The sequence below is a fragment of the Pyxicephalus adspersus genome, chromosome 1 (assembly GCF_032062135.1).
Source record: "Pyxicephalus adspersus chromosome 1, UCB_Pads_2.0, whole genome shotgun sequence".
NCBI lineage: Eukaryota > Metazoa > Chordata > Amphibia > Anura > Pyxicephalidae > Pyxicephalus > Pyxicephalus adspersus.
The window spans coordinates 140206217-140215174 of NC_092858.1; positions in this window are offsets into that span (position 1 = coordinate 140206217).

Here is an 8958-nt window from a genome sequence, read left to right on the forward strand (position 1 = left end):
TGAGCAGTCTCAAGCCCCTCTTCAGGGCTCTTTTCTTTTTTCTTTTTAACAGAACTCAGTAGTTCTCTTCAGAGAACTCATATTTTTGGTGAATACAATGTCATGGACTATTATTAAATGTTTACTTGTAATTTTTTGTTTCCCTCAGGGCTGGCATTTGGATGAGGGGAGGGGTGACCGGGCAATTGCCTAGGGGCCCAAGTGGCCAAGTGCACGGGTATGACTGTGTACAAATTTGGGTACATGTGCTCTGCATAGCAGTGGCTGCAGTATAGTAATGTGGGAATTACTTTTGGGTGTAGTAGGGATGCTCTTGCCATTCGATTCTGGTTGTAAGGTAACTGGCATTGGCCAAGCAGAAGATAGTAAGCATGGTCACCCTACTACATCCAACTGGATTTCCAACATTACTATACTACAGCTGCCGGTGTTTGGTGCACAGATATCTCAGGAGCGGTGCTCATGTACCTGAACTTATATGGAACCATACAAAAAAAGAGCAAAAGAGTCACCAGACTGTGTTTAACTGCATTTTATTCAGCTTGGTATGACTATGTCACCTACAAACTAAATACAAGCGCTGATTACCATCAAGAGCATCCTACAAATAACTGCTATTTACTTTCAAAGCTGTGAAGTGACTTCATTAAGATGGTGTTAATTTTGTTTGAGGAGCATGGATGAGTGTACTGCTCAATTATTACTTTAGGGTTTTCATAAAAATAAAAATAAGGCTTTTTGTAGATTTGTATTTTTTGTTTTTAGTGTGAGTGAGTGAGAAGCCTATTGCCTGTTGTCTTGCATCAATGGTCCTGATGTACATTACCTTGTTATCATGGGATGTTACTCACATGCAATATAAAGTTTATACTAACTTTCTGTTAAAAAAAAGCAACAATTTGAACAAAATGATTATAAATTTGTGTGCAATGATGAAAGCTTCCGTTGTTCAGGACATTTGTTTGTTTAAACCATGTACAGCTCAGTTAATACAGGGAATTATTGTAGGTTTTCATTTTATTACCTCTGCATATGAAAGAGACATTGTGATCTGCTCATTCAAGGCTATGGTGCATCCTATCAGCTCACCCAGCAAGGTATATTCATCATTTATATCTTAGTCTGCCCTGTGTAAACTACAGTACCAGAAGAGTTCATTCACTTTCCCCAAAGTGAAAGCTTTCTGGACTAGCAATTGGCCATTCAGGCTTGTGCATTGACACATGGGGATGGACTAATGTACCCATATACCCCAAAAACCCTAGTGTACCCATAATTATTATCACTCAGTTACTGGAAAGCCCTGCTCCATTAAAGCAAGTTGAGAGACCAGTGTGCACAGATTAATAAATATACCTTGCTTGATGGGTGGCAAATAAAGACTTGTTACCAAAAAAGAATGAGATTACCATACCTATTTAGTGTAATTTATAATATACCTGCAGTTTAGTGTTTTTTTTTTTAATACTGTTTATGTATATTGTGTCAATATCTTTGCACCATTGTTCATTACATATAAAGGCTGTCCCTGCTTAGTAGTGATATACAATGTTGTGCTTTGTCTACTAGACCTGTTCTAACTGATCAGTTACAATAGATTCTATACAGTCTCTAACAATACAAAACACACAATTATTTTTATAGACATATATGATCTGGGCTATAGGTCACATAAAAGAGATTTGAAGTAGCACACTGTTAAACTAAAAAACAAAATAATGTAATTTAAAGTGTGTTCAAACCCAAAACATTGAATTTACATTTTATTATTATTATTATTATTATTACTTAATTATATCAACTATACTATATTATACCAACATATATTCCACCGGATATTGATGATTTATTTATTTATTGATTAAAGTAAAGTATACATTTTAATTGAGATTCCAATGGGAAGACCTGTTTGTAGTAGAATGTGTCACCATCTCTTTGCTTATGGTGGCTCTTCCCTCCCTCATCACTCCCGTGATGTATTTTACAATATATCATGGAAATCCCATTGTGGAATGTGACACTTTCATTGTCATTAGATGAAGAGTTGAATGGGCAGATCTAAAAAAGATATTGTTCTTTTTCAGCCCCTGAGAGAAGAACTTGTGAACTCCTTCAAATTAGCTTGTAAATTATCCTGCCCTGTTCCCTGCAAATTGTATTCCAAATAACTTGAATTAGAATTTCTAGCAGCTTTTATAACCTGGCCTCATTTCCTTTCTGATGGGCTACTAATTTCCCCCCTTCCATGTTCTGCACTGTCCACCCCCCATCTTTTAATCTATTAGTTGCCTGGACTTACTTCATGAACCACCATGAGTGGGTAGTAGCTCGGTGGTCTGCATGCCAATGTGAGGGATGTGATGAGCAGGAAGTTCTAAAACATGGAGTGGTACCAACATAATCATTAGCAAAATGATTACTTTTCGAAAACAATTTTTTTGTAAGTAAAGCAGCAGTTTTACTGAGAATGGAAGAAGGGAGCTAAGGATGAAAACTTTACAGGACCCTGTAGTTTAGCTTTAACTTCCCAGTATCAATGCAGAACTAAGATATCATTTTGGAACTGTCTTTTGCAGAGGGCCCAATGCATTGTGCTTTTGGAGAATGCACAGAGTTGTTCTAAGCCACCATCTCTGTGCAGGAATGGGCATAAAAACATTGCATGTGCTATACAATTCATACCATGCCCTGTGTTCATTCTACTTATGTTAGTGTATGTATATCCAGTGAATGTATGAGTTTAGTATGTATTTTCCTAATTATGTTGAAGAATTGGAAATAGAATGTTTAAAATAGTTTTTATATTTTATGGGTAAGGAATTTTTTAAATATTTTTTTTTAACCTTCTGCTTTGGCATTCCATGACTGAAGTCTTCCATGTTAATAATCCACAGTCTTCCATGTTAATAATCCACAGTTAATAATAATAAAGCTGGAGACTATGGAGGTTTAAACCTGTACTAGGATTTTATTATTTTCTTTGTCTCAGTGAGAGAGGTTCCCCTTCACTTCAATACAGAGGTTGGAGGTTGTAATCATTCCCCATAGCCTAACATTTGAACCACCAAACTGAAACAGCTTTGTATGTGTTGCTAATAATACAAACATAAAAGTGTTTTATTCTATCATACACAAGGGCAAGAAATCAGCGTTTTAATTAATTCATTGATCAATGCATTAATGTTTAATAAATGCATACAAGATTATTATTATATTAGTTATGCTACCAGCCAATATGCCAGTGCTTAGCAATGAGGATTAAACCTTAGTTTTGATATCCTACCATTATCAAACCCTTTAAATAGCACATTTATTGAAAGAAATGATTCCAAGGTACATGTTTTCTGTGAGACAGACGTGGAAGGAAACAGATGGGGCATATGGATGGGAGTGGAATCTTCCCAAGCATGAATGTAATGACAGAAGGCAATAAAAAGTGAAAATATGACAGATATAATATATCACTGACATTATGTAATTTAACTAGAAAGAGAAAAATCACCCCAAATGTGTTGATATATACCGATGCACTGGAAATTTTAGGACATAAGAATGTTGACTTTCTTGATTGATAAGGAGTGTGGTTTACCATTTGTGCTGAATATATAAGGCAGGTAATAATTATTGTATAATGCTGACTGCATCTGCGGACCAGACTATGGGTCTGTTTGGAACACATAGGGACAATGTATTGAAGGTATTAGCTTCATTTGAACTCAGTATAATGTTTAACAGTAACAGTTTATAAAATAATACATAGGTTTCAGCTGATGTGTCCTGAAGAATGCTAGTTATCAGGTTGTCTTCCTGAATCAATTACTTCTTTTACTAGCTCAGAACAAGCATGTATATGAGGATTTCTAATATCACTTGTTCTGTGTCATTGGCTCAAAATATAGAACTGACATTGAGCTCAACCTGGCTGTCAGATTTTTCAGAAGGATATCATAAAGAGGAAATTGCTATACATTTTTTAAAATGTCTTCTTATTTAGGATAGCTTCTGAAGCAAATATATTCTTTTTTCCTTTTTGTTTCAGCCACCATGCACATTTTCCAAGTATTACCGTGTAGTCCACTAGGTACCAGACCCAGTGCACAATGTAAAAGTCCTGGTCTGACACGCAGATTGTGTTGAGGGGGTGTCTGATACTGAGCTATGCCAGTATGGAGCACACATGTGAGAGTATGGCAGCCTTTTCATTGGGATAAAAAGTTATATTTTGGCTACTTTTAGGCTAAAATCAGTTACAAATTGTAGCATGCACAAGTATGGGACGTAAGGGTGTAGTGGGGTGGGCACAAGTGGGCACTTTTTTCGGGAATTATTATTTTGTAAATAATTCTTTGGTGGTCCGTGGCTCTGGTATAGATAATATATATGTATGCCAGATGAATGGACAGTGACTGGATTAGATCACAAAATAAAAACTCTGTGTATAACCAGCTTTGGCAAAGGCAGATTGGCTAGACACTGGTGCAGAGAACAGAGTTGGCAAAAGGTATGCCAGCCTCACCCTGTCCGCATCAAGGTCCTACTGAAAATCCATTCTGTGAACTCAGTTGTATGCTTTAAATCAGGGGTCCGCAAACTTTTATGACCACTAGGCCATTTATGGCGTGGGCAGAGGTACACTAGGTCAGACTCTGAGTTCCGCCCTAATGGCTCGGCCCACCACCAGGGAATGCCCACTGAAGTGAAATCCCTCTCCTTCGTATGCATTCTGGAGGAGAGGGATTTACCTTCAGGGAGTGTTCCCTATTTACCGTGGCGGCGGAATATCAACGCCGAACGTGGTAAATAGGGGAGCAACAGCAGGGAGGCGGCACCAGAGCACTAGTGGCTCCAGCTCTGGTAGTTTCTAACGCCCCCTTGCAGTGCCGCCCGGCATTAGGCCACATTGGCCAGGGGGCGTTAGGCCGGAATGAACTACCAGCTAGGCCATATCTGGCCTAAAGCCTGGAGTTTGCTGACCCCTGCTTTAAATAATGGTTGTAAAATAATTGACATTAAGATAGCATTGTGCATTTGAAAACATTGTGGTTATTTCACGTTCTAAACCCAGTTGTAAGAAGCTCCTTCCTCTGGAACCTTAAGTTAATAAAAACATCTTAACTAATAGATATTCATCATTCGTGTCTACTGCAGTCTTTATAGTTTGTTTCCAGGCATGTTTATGAAATTGTTCTTCTGCTAAAGTGTGACATTTATTACAATATTGGTAAAAAATACTTCATTCCCTGTTTAGCAAAATGTGACAATGAGTTCTTATCAAATTTAGAAGTTATTGATAGCTACAAATAGAAGAAGTGCCAATATTGTAATCACTATGTAGCAAATCTCTATGAATGTGAATGAAGAGCCTTATATTGTGCCAGGAGCACCAGCTTGGATATTTTCCCAATCCACTGTTTCCAGGGCAACCGTGGCTTTAGATTGTTACTGTCACTATGCATTTGGTAACAGTCTACAGCCATGGTCGCTCGGGCAAGACACAGGCAGCAAGAATGCCAAAGAGGCAACAATGGGAAAGTGAAATGGAAGTTGTACATCCAGCCAGAGCTCCAAGAAGTACAGGTCAGTTTGAAGGTAAGCAAGTGAGCCAGATTGATGTATTGTGATACATTGTCACTGCACTACAGTATATAAAGGCATATTCCATCATCAGAATCCCACCTAAAGAAATGCAGCCATCACTGGCGTGCATGCATGAACGCAGACAAAAGCTGCAGAGAAGCATCTAGATCTCAAGCAGACAAAATCCTGGAAAATGTAGGTAATGTCAACTTTCAAGTTCTTTGCTAACAATTATTATAAGTTGGGAGAGGGAGAAAAGAAAGCAGAAGGATGACATTATTAGCCTGTTTCTGTTTTTTTACTATAAAGAGTCTGGGAGAGGAATAGGGATGCCATTGTATCAGCAATGCCATCCACCTTGTTGTGAAGTGGGACTGTGTTAATCTTACTACTGCGTGTACGGCAGCTTTATTATAATTTTATTGCTGGTCTTATATGCAGCCACCTTCTATCCACTAAAACCAGAATGGACATCACCATCATAATTTACATAGATGTTGGCCATAATGAACATTAATTCCATTGTTTGGCAATCAGGCCAAAGAGTGGAATAAGCTTTTGCGTAGAATTAAAGCCAATAAATGTAACTATATTATTCTAATACTTCAACTTTAAAAACAAAAGGGATCTACAATACACCTAAATCAGCAACTGTTCTTAGTTTGAGATATTTTATGATATTTCCAGTGAAATATCAGTGAAAAAACAAACTCGGACCAGACACTCAGGTAAGAGTGGCAGTATCTAATGATAGCTCCAACCCCCACTACACTCCCCCCATACAGGAGTCCACATTAGATCAGTTCTGGTGTCAGATAATGATGGGTCTACCCAGGTGAGTGGTGTTACTTTCCCCCGTGTGACAGTGTTCGTGGTTACATGCTCCCCCATACCTAGAAAACCCACAAAACCAATAATACAAATACCTTCTAAATGTTGGCACTTGGGCTTAGGCATGTCCCTTTGTTACAAAATACAAGGTTGGTAACAGGCTGCTTATGCAACAAGCACCGCATTGCAGAATTGGTAGGCATGATTAGTTCACCCCCCATACTGAAATGTTTCAGGTGCTGAAGCAACACTTTACAGTCATTTGCCAGTATGCTTATTCATCTTATGGTACCGTGAGGATTAGCTTCAAATGCCAGGCTGGCAATGAGATAACTCCAGGCATCAGTGTCTCTTTAGGGCTCCAGCCGATTCGTATTAAGCCAGAAAATACAGAATAGTCTTTTATTGCAAGGGTGGTATCAACAAAAAAAAAGTCCTTTAAATTAAAAATATAGCCTCCTAGCTAACATAAATTTACTGTCCAGCGCTTACGCCTACACAGGTCAAGATCTAGAGAGACTGGCTTACACAGTCACAGCCCCAGGTGCTTAGCACCAGGTGTGCTATATAGGCTGGTGGACCTCTTAGACTTTTTAGAGGACCTCTGCTGGTTACACCTCTGTTCAAAAAAACCTGAGAAACCACTGTCCCACATAATGCAATCCTAGACTTTCCCAGTAACATAGGTGCTCTCTTTGTCCTTGTGTTACAGTACATACAATACAGCACCATTGATGGTGGTCAAGGTTTGCTTCATCCTCAACCTAACACCTAAATCTGTTCCCTAGATAAAAAGAGATAATCGCATGACATTACTGGAACTGGTAATAGGATCATGCTGAGTATGGAATTTATAGGTCAAAAGAATAAGAGAAAACACATTTTTTTTACTGATAGTCTATATTTATTTTGTTTCGATAGACCCAAAACATATTATTCATTTAAGAACTGTGTATTTATCTATTGTATAACTTTAGTGATCCTTATGTTTCTTATCCCTTTCCAGGCAGAAAAATCTTCTGTGTTTTGAGATGAAGCTATAATTAACAAGGTGTCAAGCCTAAAATCATAATATACTTATCTATAGTTGGTATGGGGAAGATTTTTTCCCGAAAATTAAACGCAGAGCGACGCTTGTTACAACCTCTGCATATACTGATTTCTGGATCTACTTATTACATAAGAGAAATACATTAGAAAAACAGGTATGTAGTAAGTATCAGGTATGTGTAAGTGCAGTCATCTAAAAAAAGTGTAATATAGCAGTGATCTAAGGGTGCCTAATTAGGGTTAGGTTGGGCCTTAAGGGACACGTCCAGGTTTGCTTAGCTAAACTGGACTACCCAATCCCACCCTAGCCTCTTACTTACCCTTCCCATACAATCCTGGCTTAACCACTTTTGACTTTCCAGCATGCTGTAATATGGAACTCCTGTAAGGTCTTTATGCCCTGTTGAAATTCCTGACATAACTTTATTTCCCTTTGATCAGAAAATGGGGGTAAAATGTGGGTGGCCTTTCCATGTCCCAAACATCACCACTGTGGTCCTATTGAGGTTTGCATAGAGATGTATAACCAGCAGCCTTTTAAGGTTAACAGTGTTTTCTATATATGTCGGGTTGACACTCACTCTCAGATTGACAGGTTATATTGTCATAGGCAATTCTTAATTAGAAAGAGCTGAAAATATTTTTACAACCTTTGCTCAATTATTTAACAACTATGTTATTCCTTTTTTTTTAAAAAAAAGAAAACTTCTTGTTTTTGTCCCAGAAGCAGTCAGTTTACTAGTTTGCAGACTTGTAGGAAAGCTCTTTTTGGCTGAAATATATTTTGTTTTATTACTGAGCAAGAAGTAGAACAGCTTGAAGACTTCCAAGTTTTTCAAGTGAACATTCCACTAATATTTTTTTTCCAGAGCAGCAGACTGGAAAGCCTAACTGAGAAGCCAAATATTTTTTCATTTCCCACACATCACAGACATTGGTAGTGGTTAAAAACCGAATGGGAAGTGGGTGGTTAGACCATACCTGGATTAACTAATTCACCTAATTTAGATGATCTCGATTGAGGCTTTGATGATGGATGGTACCTCAGAAGAAAATAATGGGGTTTAGAAAGAAGCGGGTCACATCAAAGACATTATAATAAAAAGAGAAAGGAAGGCTGATGGCGGATGGAGGGACCTTATGTCCTTTCTTCTCGGATCTCAGTAATGCTGTCATTGGACATAATGAATTTTCTTTTTTCTGGCTTAATAAAAACCAGTTTGGTAGACATATTTAATTGTCCACAACCTCCACCGATGCCATCATTACCACTACCTTAAGCCAGCCATTGCCACTATGGTATACAATTACATCTACACATATTTTCTTTCTCTTACCACTGTGCTTTACCATGAACAGAAATGCACAAATTCAATACAATTTACAACAAGGTACAATGAAAGAAAATTATACTTATAAAATAGCAATAAATGCCTAACAGCTCACTTTGCCAATTTTGTGACGGGCCACGTCATTTGCACCTCAGTAGAATGGAGTTTT